The sequence below is a fragment of the Ammospiza caudacuta genome, chromosome 17, assembly GCF_027887145.1.
Source record: "Ammospiza caudacuta isolate bAmmCau1 chromosome 17, bAmmCau1.pri, whole genome shotgun sequence".
In the NCBI taxonomy this organism is placed as follows: domain Eukaryota; kingdom Metazoa; phylum Chordata; class Aves; order Passeriformes; family Passerellidae; genus Ammospiza; species Ammospiza caudacuta.
This window is the reverse complement of record NC_080609.1, coordinates 9,450,919-9,463,802: the sequence shown is the minus strand read 5'-3', so window position 1 is coordinate 9,463,802 and position 12,884 is coordinate 9,450,919. Positions and strand designations below refer to the sequence as shown.

The 12,884-nt window shown below is 47.2% G+C and overlaps 1 long non-coding RNA gene across 1 annotated transcript; it reads left to right on the top strand.

The window, feature by feature from the left end:
• The first annotated feature begins 1,641 nt into the window (after positions 1–1,641).
• On the top strand, positions 1,642–12,480 carry LOC131565466 (uncharacterized). Its single transcript, XR_009275454.1, has 3 exons — positions 1,642–1,699; positions 10,951–11,136; positions 12,369–12,480. It is a non-coding gene; the product is annotated as an uncharacterized LOC131565466 (long non-coding RNA).
• Positions 12,481–12,884: the final 404 nt, after the last annotated feature.

The following is a 12,884-nucleotide window of genomic DNA, read 5'->3' as shown; positions in this document are numbered from 1 at the left end:
GCCAGACACAGAGGCTGGGCCAGATTCTGATGTGTGGAGCCAGCATTGGAGCCTGCAGATTCACAGAGCGGCAGCAGGGCCTGCAGTGTCAGCTGTGTGCACAAGGGTGGTCTGTGCAGGATGCTGATTGTTGCAGCAGAAGATAAAATGCAGCTTATCCTGGAGGTGGATCCTAGGGGCTGGAGATCCCAGCTAGGGTTTCTCACTCACCACCAAAGTGATTTAAAATCACTGGAGTCATTGCCAATATTTCCAGTACTTTTTCTGGGCTGTGGACCAATCCTGCTTAGTGCAGTCCAGTTTGTGTGAGTGCAGGGGATGGTAAAATGTCCTACTTTTTTCTATCCCTGTTTGTTGACTCTGAGCCATTTGTACTCATTCTCTTGCTCCAAGATGATTGACTCCCAGCCAGGAGCTCAGTGTGCTTGTCCAGAGCTTTGGGACTCTGGACCCAGGCTAGAATTGTCCATAGCTACTGGGAAAGAGAGCCCAGCACGTAGGTTAAACCACTTATAAATGATGGCATCACAGAGGCAGCCAAGCTCTATTTCTGCAAGTGACATAGTCACCTAAGCACTGAAACCACACTGGGAACACTCCCCTTCCTGTGGAGCAGATGCTTTTCAGACATTACCTAAGCCCTGAAGCTGGGATGGGACAGACTGCTGGGATCCCATGTGCCAGTTCCAGGTCATTAATGTGCACAGGAGAAGGGATTCAATTTTCAGACTTTCCCAGAGACAGCAAGTTTCTACTGGAGTTTATCTTCAAGCTTAACCAGTAAATCACCCAGAATCAATGTTGTTTTTTGACCTCTATTTAGGTATATTTTTTGCCACATAGCTGGCCAAACTTGTGGTGCTACCAAGGGAAAAGGGAAGAGGTGAAGCTTGCAGTCTGCATTTTCTGAATTAGCAATTGTATGTCTGAAAGGAGCCAGTGAAGAAGAGAAACCACTTGCAGGAATGATGGTGAATGCCAGGGCACAGGCTCAGTTGCACAAGGCTGAAAATACAACAATCTTTATGTACAGAAGAGAAAAATTGTAGCTTGCTTGTCACTTTAGGAAGCTGGTCATTACTTTCTTTTTGGTTCCCAGAGCAGTCTCTCTACAATTAATTGGTTGAGACAAATAAGAGTTTTATGCTATCAGGTGGAGCACAGGCACTGAGCTGAAGAGCAGGTCCTGTCTGTGCTGCAGGAGATGGGCTGAGGGCTGCCCAGGAGGTCACTGGGGAAGTTTGACAGCTGGAGGGAGGTGGGACACCTGTCTGCAGCTCAGTCCTGGGCTGGTGACAGCACCCTGGGCTGCCCTGGTGGCTGTAGGCACACAGTTTGGGGTAATTGGGAATGTGGCTGTGGCTGAACCTCATCCACAATGGGCTACAGCTGTGAGAAGCAGGTGAGCAGCATTGACAGCAACGAGCCATGGAGTGCCCAGGTGTGTAATCACTGAGCAACCACCCTAGGGAGCAGAGGGCACACAGGTGCAGGGCATGAGCCATGAGGGGCACACAGGTGCAGGGCATGAGCCATGAGGGGCACACAGGTGCAATGCATTAACATGAGAAGCACACAGGTGCAATGCATCAACAGGAGGGTATAAAAGGCTGGGCTGAAGGACAAGTAGGGCAGATGCTTGCAGCCTTTCAAAGGGATGTTGCTCTGTGTGGGCAGATGCCTGAAACCTTCAGATGAGGTAAGGTGTTTCTGTGTTTGGGGGAATGCTAAAAGCCTTCTGAAACTGTGTGGTGATACTCTGTGTATTGTGACCATCTCAGCTGTGATATGTGCTGCCCTGGTGACATGGTTAGCCCTGGCCCAGGTGTAGCAGCCTCAGATGTGCTGGTGCCCAGAGCTCTGATGGGCACAGACATTCCTGGGGGATGTTTGTGCTACTTGGGAGCTGGAGTGGCTCACAGGGAGACTGGGATGTTCTAAAGCAGAATGGGCCTTTCTCCGTGTCTGTTCCTGAAAGCCTGGCAAAGAAGAGAAAATGCCATTGCAAGGGAAAGTACTCAGTGTATTCACTGGTTACAGCATTTGGTGGGCTCATTTGCTAAAGTAATCCGTGCATGCCCAGAGTAAGAAAAGACTGCTGTGGCACTGAGTCTGTGATTCTGGGTCCTTTCTCCCTTTGAACATTTGCTTTTCTTCTGCAATCTGTAGTTGGTTGGGACTTATTCAAAGGTAGCTTCAAAAGATCAAAGGCAGATGCAGTCTTTATAGCATTCATGGCTCTGCCATTCAGTTCATGCAGATATTAATGAGGTGTGTTTTATATGGCCTGACAGTCATGTCTTTCTGCTCACCCTAATGAGATTGTTCTGCTGTTCCTCTTGTTCTAATAAGCAACAGAGTCTCCAAGATCAATTTCTAAAGAGATATTTTTCCACTTAAATATTATCAAGAACAAAACTAGGAATGATAATTTTAAAAGACATAAGGCACCAGGATCTTCTGTCTGATGCCTTCAAAGCAGTGCATTCTCCTCTGCCTAGCCTACTCTGAATTATCAGAGGTTTCAGGCTAACACATAAATTTCTTGGCCTTTTATCTCTCTAATTGTTTTCACAAGTTCATTAATGATTTTGCAAAAGCTGCAGTGAAACGAAATGACATGCTCATAAACCTTTAAAGGAGAATATACCCATCTGCTGATGGGAAAAGTCTCATTAGTCTTTTCAAATTGCTCCCAGCAGGTTCAAACTTGTTAGGTGCAGATTCAGATTCAACTTGTTAGGTGCATAAATATGCTTCTCTAATTCAATTGGCTGTGCTGATTGTGTGACAATTGGAGTTTGCTCTGCTTTCAAGTAGCCACAAAAATCACCTTTGTGAGGCAGATGTTTTGAGAGCCAAAGCTGTTCTGAAATCTGAGGGGTTCTTAAAAAATCTGTGAAAGTTCTTGGGCTACTGATGTCACCTGTTCTTTTGTTACAAGAAAATCCTGTGCTGGCTTTTTGGAAGAACACTGGGTTTCTCACTGAGCTGGGAATATTTAGGTGATGATGATAAAGCTTTTGCAAGGTATTTTCAGGGCTGCAGATGGTGTGGGATTTTTGCTGGGACAAGGACTAAATGCTGTGTTATTAATCACCAAGTGATTTGGGGTCTCTGACACCTGTGCCAGGGAGGGGAGCAGAGCTGGGTGTGGATCCAGGCAGCTGCACCTGTGGGAAAGGTGCAGGGTGTCCCAGGGGACACAGCCCAAACCCCAAGGAGATAAGGGAAATTAAAGGTGTTTCTTAGAGGTGTTCCTCAGCAGGGCTTGGGGCATTATCAGTGGGAGGAGAGCCTGGTGCAGCAGTTTCAGCACAGCAGGACATGGGAGAAGGAGAGGAGCTGAGGGCAGCCAGGGCCAGAAGGTTCAGTGCTTCTGCAAAGCACTGGGGACACCCTGAACTGCTGGAGCAGCACATCCCCAACCTCCCTCAACTCAAATCCATTCTCTCTGTGCTGAGATAAAGAATGAAAATGATTTTTGAGTCTTGAGAGTGCTTTCCTTTGAGCTCATTTAGATGAGGATATTTCTATCACACAAACCTTAATTAAGTATTTGATTTCACTTTTGTATGTGGAGTTAATTTATATGACATGATTAAAATACATGTTATTTATACAATAGGAACTTAGAACTGGAGTAGATGATTAAAACAACTGAACAGCCTCTTCTGAAATTCTAACTTTGCTTTATCCTTTGACAGGATATTCTAGCTGAGCATTTTTGAAAGTTAAGTTAAATATAAGGGTGCATTTTAGATAAGTACATCACCATGCAAGATCCATTTTATGGCTGACACTAGAGGTCTCAAATTTTGACTGGTTTAAGCAGAGGATACTGATACACATTTTGGGCCCTACTGCTCCCAGCTGCCTGAATGAAGCTGAGCTGTCTGGTAGTGTTACTTCAAAGGGGTGAAACCCCTCTGGCTGCGTCCTTGTGTGCTGTGCTGTCACCTCTCTGTGTGAAGCCTCTCAGCACCACCCTGGCATTCTCACTCTAGAAGGTGAGGAGACCTTGGTGACACAAAGGAAAACAAACCTCTCTCCTCCAGGAGGGAAAACAGACACATCCAAGTGTCCATCAAAGCTAGAAACCAGAATGCACTGAGTCAGGTTTGTGTCATTGCCAGTGGCAGAGTGCTCAGCACAGAGCTGAGAAATCAGTTTTCAGTGAAGGGGAGCACAGCTGTGACTGTACCTGTATCCCTTAGAAAGGGAATTCAGCTGTAGCTCCATGTCTAAGGCCTCACTTTGTGTGAGCCTTTGCTGGAGTGTAAAGGCCATTTTTGGTGGCTGAAACCAGCAGCTGCTGTCACCTGCACTCTCACACAGAGCTCTGGATCTCAGTGACGTGCAGCCATCAGCCTGGGCTGGCCCAGGAACACACACAGCCACTCATGTTTAACTTCACTATCCTGCAAAGAGCAAAGCCTTTCCTGGGGGTAGCTGCTCAGCTGAGGTGCCTTGGGCTGGGTGCTGCCTGTGCAGGGCTGTGCTGGCCATGGTGAGCTGAGCAGTGGGGCTGCAGGTGACCTGAGTGTGCCTGGCACCTTCTGCAGGAGGGCTGTGCTGGGCTGGCTGCTCTCTGAGCACACCTGGGCTTCTCCTCCTCCTCAGGGCCCCCTATGCTGCTGTCCCCCACCCTGTGCTGCTCTCCTCCCCTGTCCCAGGAGGGTCAGAGAGCTCTGGCCATGCTCATCCCCCTGCATCCCAGCTCAGTTTTATCAGCTGGCTGCTTCTGATTGTTCTAATTCTCTGGAATTAGAGTAGGAACTGTAATGTTTTACATTAGAGTGAAAAACACTCTAGTGTTTTTCAGAAAGGGCGGTCCTGGGGTAGTACTGGTTCCTGCAAGTCTCCCAAACCAGATTTTGCTGGGGACTGTCTGAAACTGCAGAAACAGGGTTCAAAGTTCTGTTTTTAAAATAGGTTTGGCAAATCTGCTTGATTCTGCAATAGAGCATCCAGGATAGTTGATGACACTTCTCAAAGCTTATTGGTTTTTTTTTGTTTGTCTGTGAAGATGTTGAAGTCTTGACCTGACTTTTGTGATTAACTATGGAAGGGGAAATGTCTTTTTTTTTTTTTTTCCTTTTTTTTTTCCCCTTGCAGGATGACAACTGTTTCCCCCCCCCCCCCCCCCCAAATCTTTTGAGCCTTCATTTTCTGAAAGTCCTAATTTCCAGTTTCTCTTTTCTTTGGGTATTTTAGCTGCTTTTTAGTGCCTAGCTTTGGTCCATTGTTTTCAGTTTCTATAACAGAGCAAGATTCTCCTTTCTTAGTGTAGTTGTGCTGCATTGCTGTGTGCAAAGTGTTCTGAAACTTTTGCATAGGAGGTACAGCTCAGTGGAAAGTCCTTCTGTTACACATGAGAAATTAATTTGCAATTATTAAGTTGGATGACTTCCTCCTTTGTTCTGTCTGAAAATGGCCTGTGAGCAGATTGCTAAAGTCTCAAAAAATTCATTGCAGCAAATTCTGAATTTCTTCCCTAAGTAATTCCTAGTCTGACCAGAACAAGCTGTTCATGATGTGCAAGTGGAATTCATTAGTTTATTGAGTGGCTAATATATGGATTGAGGTTCCCCAGTCAGTGTGAAGTGCAGGTAGCACAAAACTTGCTTTTAATCTGTGCTTAAAACTGAGATGTTGGTTTGTGACCTGAGTTTTGATTAACTTGAGGGACTGAGCCCAAAGAATAGAGGGGTGTGGTGTTCAGAACCTGCCTTCAGGTGGATATTTGCAGAGGGCAGGCGGCTGCCTGCACAGAGGGCCCATGCATGGGAGTTTTAGCGGGATGGGATCAGTCTCTGGCAACAGATATTTTTTTTCTTTTCACTGGTAATATTTAAAATTATGGACATATTCTTTGGTGGAGGAGAGGAAAAGAGCAAATAAGAAGTGCTGTGTGGCTGGGAGCTGAGGAAGAGGCAGCCTCAGGATGGGAAGCCAGGACAGCCTGGCCACGTCGCCTGTGTCTGGTGGTGCTGCTGTGGCTCAGCACTCCAGTGCCAAGCCACCACCCAGCCTGTCCAGCTAGCAAATGTTAGAGGAGCTGAAAATATTGATGGGAGCCTAACAGCAAATGTCACCAGCTGTGCCAGCAGCTGAAAAGGGCTGGGCTCAGTGCTGTGATGCTGGCAGCCCTTTCTGCCCCTGCTGCAGCCTCAGCTCCTCTGTGCTCCTTGCAGGCAGCTGTCAGAGAGCTCCATCTGCATTCCTTCGCCCCTGGGGTTTGCAAACACCACGGGATGGTAAAAAGGAGACGCCACTTTTTCCTGTATTGCACTGTGCTGCTTTCTGCCTGTGGAGGTTTTGTTGCCTAGCTTGGTATGAAGGTTGGTGTGACCATTTTCTCCGCTGTACTCTAAATTTTGTTTCACAGCACTCTTCCTCTCACCAAGAGTTGCATGTAGGCCCACTGCAGCCTGCCTGGCTCAGGATGGGCTGTTCACACAAAGGCAGAGCTGCTGGTGAGGATGGAAGTGCTGGCATTCACACTGCTGCTGCTTTACTGCTCTCCTGCCCCTGTCCCCATCCAAACCAGCTCAGTGGCAAGTGTCACATTGCTCACTTTGTGAACCTTGGCTGTCCTAGGTTAATGCAGCTCCTAGACCAACTGCACTGGCATCAACAATTAGTTCATTCTGCCTCTGTTAGTTTAAAATAAGTTAAGACTATTGCATGTTATTGTGGCTTTTAAAAGCATGAGGACATACTTGTGTCTGTCAGCCTGTCCCCAAGCTGAGCCCTGCTGAGTGATTTGTGCTGCATCTGTGCGATGGTTGCTGATCTGGAGAGAGACAGGAGTAACAATTAGTGAAACCCCAAAGGTTCCTGCTCCTGATCTGTCCTGGCTGGGTGCAGGGAGGTGCATCACCCCTGTCTGTGCTGTGCAGCTCTGGAATTGGGGAGCAGTGTCCCTGTGCCCGGGGCAGGGTCAGCAGATGGCACTGTCACACCTGCGGTGCGGCACAGCTCGGGAAGGGTTCCGTGCTCGGCCTTGGCTTCTCTCCTGGCCAGATCTGCTGTCAATGACAGGGGGACCTTTTGTCGCCTTAATCTCTGCTGCCAGGGCCCCGTGGTCAGGCTGGGGCTGTGTGACCCGTGTTTGACAGGGATCCCGCGGGAAGGTTCCAGTCCCGGAGTGCTCAGTGTCACCTCTGCCCAGCGCTGGGGCTGCTGCTGCCTGCAGACACCTTCCCCAGGCACTGAAGGGTGTCCCCATCCCTGTGCTGGGAGTGCCCAGACACCTTCTCCAGGCAGTGAAGGATGTCCCCCTCCCTGGGCTGCTGGCACCAGGCACTGAAGGGTGTCCCCATCCCTGTGATGGAAGTGCCCTGATGGGCTCTGCAAGGGGAGAGCTGATGTTCCAGTTCTGGTTTCTGTGAAAGTCACAGGGTGTTTCCAAGGGGCAGGGGCCAGCACAGAGTCCATGTGCCATGGAGAGCAGAACTGCCTTTCCTGGGTGAGCCTGGCATGCCCTGGACTCTCCAGTGGCTCTCCAGGACTTCAGAACTGCAATGTGGCTTTGCAGAGCAGCCAGTTCTGCACTGCTGATAAGAGTTTTCTAGGAATCATCCCTTAGGAGATGAGGCTATCTAGCAGCGCTGTGAAATGAGGATTTGTGGTGTGAGAGTTATCATGAGAGCAGCTCCAGGAATCCCTCTGCATCCCATCCTGCTCAGGCTGCTGTTCTCCACACAGAGCTTTTCTTCCAGCTTCTGGAGCAGACATGGAGCTTGACATCATGTTCATCTGTCCATGTACCATAATATTGCCAGTGACATTCAGTACTTCAGGGATTTTTGGCTGCTGACTTTCAATGACATTAGGAGCAGTCTCCATAGCAAGTGTGAGATCCTCCTCTGTGCTGAAGAATATAAAAGAGACTATTGCATTTAATATATTGGAGTACATGAGACACAGCAGCAGTTTGTATGATTAACTGGGGAGACAAAAATGCACCATGGCATGTTCTGTAAATATAAGCACAAACATATCGTGCTGCATCCCACTGTAAATTTCCTTTACTGCTAAAGTGTCCAAATTAATGAATGCAGGAATAATGGGTTATTTCAAACAATAGGTTCTGTCTCAAGCTACTTGGTCATTAACATGGGAGCACACTCAACTGTCCTGACAAGGATTCAGGGGAGGGTGACCTGGAACAAAGCAGCATGTTCCTTAGGGTATGGCCTGATGCCCTTGAGGTGGTTAGCCCTGAGAAAGAGCTGCCTTGGGTCCTGTGCTGCAAACCACCCTCTCTGTTCTGCATCTTACAGGACAGACTGATCTGCATCTCTTACAGGACACCCTCCCTTCACCTCACACTTTTAATGTGTATCACACACAAGACAATGATTCCTGTGCTGTAGGGTCTGAGTCCCTCTCGTGCTGCATTCTTAAGTGCTTCTGATCTCTTTTAATCTGGGGCTTGGGAAAAGGGAGAATTGCTTTCAGTTTCTTTGGACAGATTCCCAAAAAGGAGGAAGAAAATAGATAAATACATAATTTTTTAAAAACAGCAATAATTTCTGCTTGTGATGAGGCTGACGGGAGCTGGCTGATGGGAGGCAGTGTGGCATGTCTGTTATCACATCTCATGAAGTTTGATGGAGCCAGCTGGCAAATACCAGCAACTCTCCTGAGTTCATAGCTCACCCTGTTTGTGTTGACATTTCTGGCAAGGAAAGGTAAAGAGCTGTCCCAGCTGCAATAACCTGGGAGCTCTCCCTGTGCATTTCTCTTCATTTGACTGCAATGAGAGTCTCCCTGGGCAGGAGTGAATCAAGGGCCAGCATTTGCCATTGTGGCTGCTTGGCTGGGGGTGCTGTGGGAGATGGCTCTTGGGGACATCCAGACCCAGAACTGCACACCAGTGGCCTCACAGCTCTCACCTTCCCTTCCTCCCTCCTAAAACCCAACTTTGCTGTCACCTGGCTGCCTCCCAGCACAGCACAGGGCTGGTGTGAGGTGCTGCAGCCCCAAGGGAGCTCAGGCTGAGCCCTGCCTGCTGCTGGAAAGGAGAGGAAATTAAAAAAACTAAAGGAAACCCAAATGATCTGACTCTCGTGCCAGCATCCTATGTTTCCTTGGGCTGTGCTCCAGTGTTTGCTGTGTCTGCACTGTTAATAACACTGTGTTTCCCTGGAAGTTGGCTAATTTTTTATTCTTGCCTATTTTTAAAAAAAATGACCTTTAGCATTTGAGCTTTCATAATTGCTGTTAATCTGTTCAATAAGGAAAAATAATAGAGAAGGCAAAAATCATAACCTGGTCTGTCTGTGTTCAGTCTTTGAGCACTGTTTTCTCTTTCAGACATATTCCCCCTCCCTTGGGAATGCTGAACACTGCTGGGAGCTCCTCCTGTCTGCATCCAGTGCAGCCTTGTGTGGAGGCAAACTCTGCCTCTTGCTTTGCACTAGTCCTGCCCTTCCCTGCCTTTCTGACCTGGTGTTTGTGTTCAGCAGCCTCTGTCATCCAGCTCACCCTCCCCAACCCAAGGCACCTCTATGTCACACCTTTCCTGGGGTGCAGCTTTCTTATTCAGAACCTCAGGTGCAAGGTGATCTTCCTGTGATCCAAGCTGGCCTTTAACTACCTTGTACTTTGTTATACGCTTTGTAACTTCAGAGTTTTAAAGCCCCAGGTATTTGAGTGATGGGAAGTTGTTTATTGCAACTCTTTTCAAGTCGTCTCCCTCTGTCATTGGGCTTTTCCTGGGCTGGATCCAGACCAGTCCCTGCCCGCTGAGTGTCCTCTTCAGAAACACCTCATATGCTACAAAGTGCACAAATGTTGAGGGGAAAGCTGGAGGCCAGAAGATAATTCCTTTCCTCTCATTTTATCCATGTGTAAGATGAGAGAATCTTTCCAGCACCTGATGCTTGAATAATTCTCCTCTTTAATGCCTGAAAGCTCTGCTCACCTCTGCCTTGCTGGCTGGCTGAACTCGCACTGCTTGCATCTCCTTCCAGGATGACAGCCAGGAAATCCTTACAGTGCAATTTAAAGACCATAAAGTGCAGGATGAGCAGATGGCAGGTCACATCTCCCCCTGTGAGCAGCCCATGTCACCGTGGCACTGCTTCAGCCTTGCTGAGCTGCTCTCACTGAGTCCAAACAAGGAGCAGCTCCAGTGGAGGTGATGTCTGTCAGGGCAGCATCCCAGCAGCACAGACCTTGCACTGTGGCAAAGAATCTGGGCATTGGCAAGGAGCTTTAGTGACAATGAGCTTTAAATACCTGCTGTTAAGATAATCACAATAATCTGTCTGCCAGCTTTTTCCTAATGTGCATTTTCTAATTCATTGTGGGAGGCAAAATTCTTAGACTGGTGGAATGAAGACATGGCACTGTGACTATAATTTACATTGTTAAATAAGTGGAAGGAGCAGCTATCAAAAGCTGAAATCCTACCCAAAGCAGGATAGCTGCCTTCACAGACTAATTTTTTTTTAAAAGACAAGAAATTAGTGTTTTCATAGAGAGGAATTCTTGATGGGAGGAATCCTCAGTTCTCTGAAAGGGATTCAAAAAGTGAATATTGCTCTTGCAGGATTTGCTGAGGTCCTGATCTCTTACAGTCTGCCCTTGGAGCTGGGTATCTTACCCTCTGCTTCTCATTTACTGCTCTGTGGACTGCTGTGCTGCTTTGGAGAGGCTGAAATAGCCATTATGGTCATCCCTGTCATCCCAAAGAGGATGTTTCTGAGAAAATTAATTTCTCTTCTATCTAATTGGGAACCTCAAGCAGAGATCTGTTGTGTACTGGCCCTTGGTGCAGCAGTGAGGTTGATCCCCCTTATCCTTTCAGCATTAATTCCAACCCCCTGTGCAGCCCTCTGCCCAAGGGGCTGTGTCACCATTAGTCACAGCACAGCTGGGGCTGTTTGGGGCACAGGGACACTCCACAGAGTCACCGTCATCCTTCCTTTGCAGCTCGTGGGGCTGGAACAAAGGACGCATCTGGGATCTGCTGAGGATGGAGCAGAGTGGAGTTAGAAGGGAAGAATCTTCTCAAAAAATAGGGAAGATAGGGAAGAATCTTCTCAAAAAACCCCCACAAACAGTTGAGGAAAGCATTACGTCTAATTGAAGCACTGAGCTGAACAGCGGGGCCAGCAGGTAAAAAATGTGTACTGAGAGAGGCACAACCACCCAGAAATCATTCCTTACACAATCTATTCTCAGTTAATGGAGGTGATTCTTCATTTTCTAGCTTTCACACTCAAAGGCCCCTCTTTTTCCCTCCCCATGAGGTGAGCGAGGAACAACTTGTCCCCCTGATGCCCTGGTGGCAGCTCAGATCTTTGGTCCACCAGCAGTGCTTAGCTTGCATGAGATCTCCTCATGCAGATTTGGATGGACAGAGCCTGAAAAACACCTTTACTTTGTTCCCCTTCAGGTGAAATCTGCTGTACCCTCCCCCTGTTCCCTGGTGAGGAATTCCCTCCCATCTGTGCCCTGCAGAGGCTGTGTTTGACACTCCTGCAGGCAAAACCCTGTGAGATGCAGATGTTTGTGGAGCTGGGACTTGCAGCTCCCTGGCCACCTCTGGGAATGGCTCTTTCAAGGACGTTTTTCAAAGCATGTTTGCAGAGGCTTGCGTTGCTGCTGCTCTGCTCATGCTGAGGAATAAATTGGATTTGACTATCTGCAGCTGCTTTTGGCACCTTTCACTAGTGCAGAAATTCCTGTTGTGATCTGTGAAAAAACAACCACCAAAAATCCTTAATTTTACAAGAGGTATTCCTGGGAAAAAATGTCATTTTTCATATAGGCTGGCTAAAGGTAGCCAGTTGTGCTGTTTATCCAACACGGAGCATTATAGTTTGCATTTTGCATTTCTAAGAACTGAATTTGCTAAATGGAGCACTTCCCACTGACAGACCCAGCTTGGGCTCTGCTCTTTTTTTTTCCTTTCCTTGCAACTGGAAACCATTTTTGTTTGTATCAGAGAGCTTCTTAGTCCTGTTGAATCTGGCTTAGTGTTTCTCAGGGGACAAGGCAGGATTACTAATAGCTTTTTTCCAACCCACTTTAGTCTCTTCCTTCATAACACAACTCTCAGAAAAACTGGCTCCAGCAAGGTCTTTGTCCTGGATGACTTTTTGCTAAATAAGTTAGCAATGCTCTACTTAGCAAAATCTCTTCTCCCCCATGGGTGGTTCAGACTTCCTGGGAGCCTGAAGCAGGGCTGGGAGAAAAGCTGTGTTTGAGCCTTAATGCAGCCAATTCCCCACGTGTGGCCTCAGACATGCTGGGCAGATACAGAAATGTTTTGATCTGAATCAGAAAAATCTGTCATTTGCTGAAAGAGAATCTGAAACAGGTCCCTCTTTTTCTCTCTTTCACAGATGAACAGACAGAATAAGCTGTCCACCTTCAGAGTATGGGTTGACTTTACATTTCAAGAAGAACATTTGTTTCTTCTACATGAAATTTGTTAATAAATGTGGTTTTCACAGCAATCTTAGTTCCTAAAAATATGTATCCTAGGGTTTGTTAGATTTTTCTAAATACTTCTATGGAAGTAGGACCATGCAAAAAGGAGCAAGTATATGTGAAGCATATTGTAAATGCTTCCAGATTCTTTTATTAAAAAAAGAAAAAGGCTTTTTCTTATTCCCATCATTCAGTGAAATGAATCTTTAGATGACAGATACTGGACTCTGACAGGCATCTCATCTTGTATGGAGGCTAGTGACAGTCTGAAAGGAATTGCTCATCTGAGTGAGCAGCCAGCTTCTCCAACTGTTTGTCTTTGGTGCTAATTTCATTTCTTTGCTCTGTTTTCCTGGAACCTGGGCAGGCACACTGACCTGATAAATAACTGGAGCCCGCAATAAAGATAAAGGAAAGCTCTACACTTC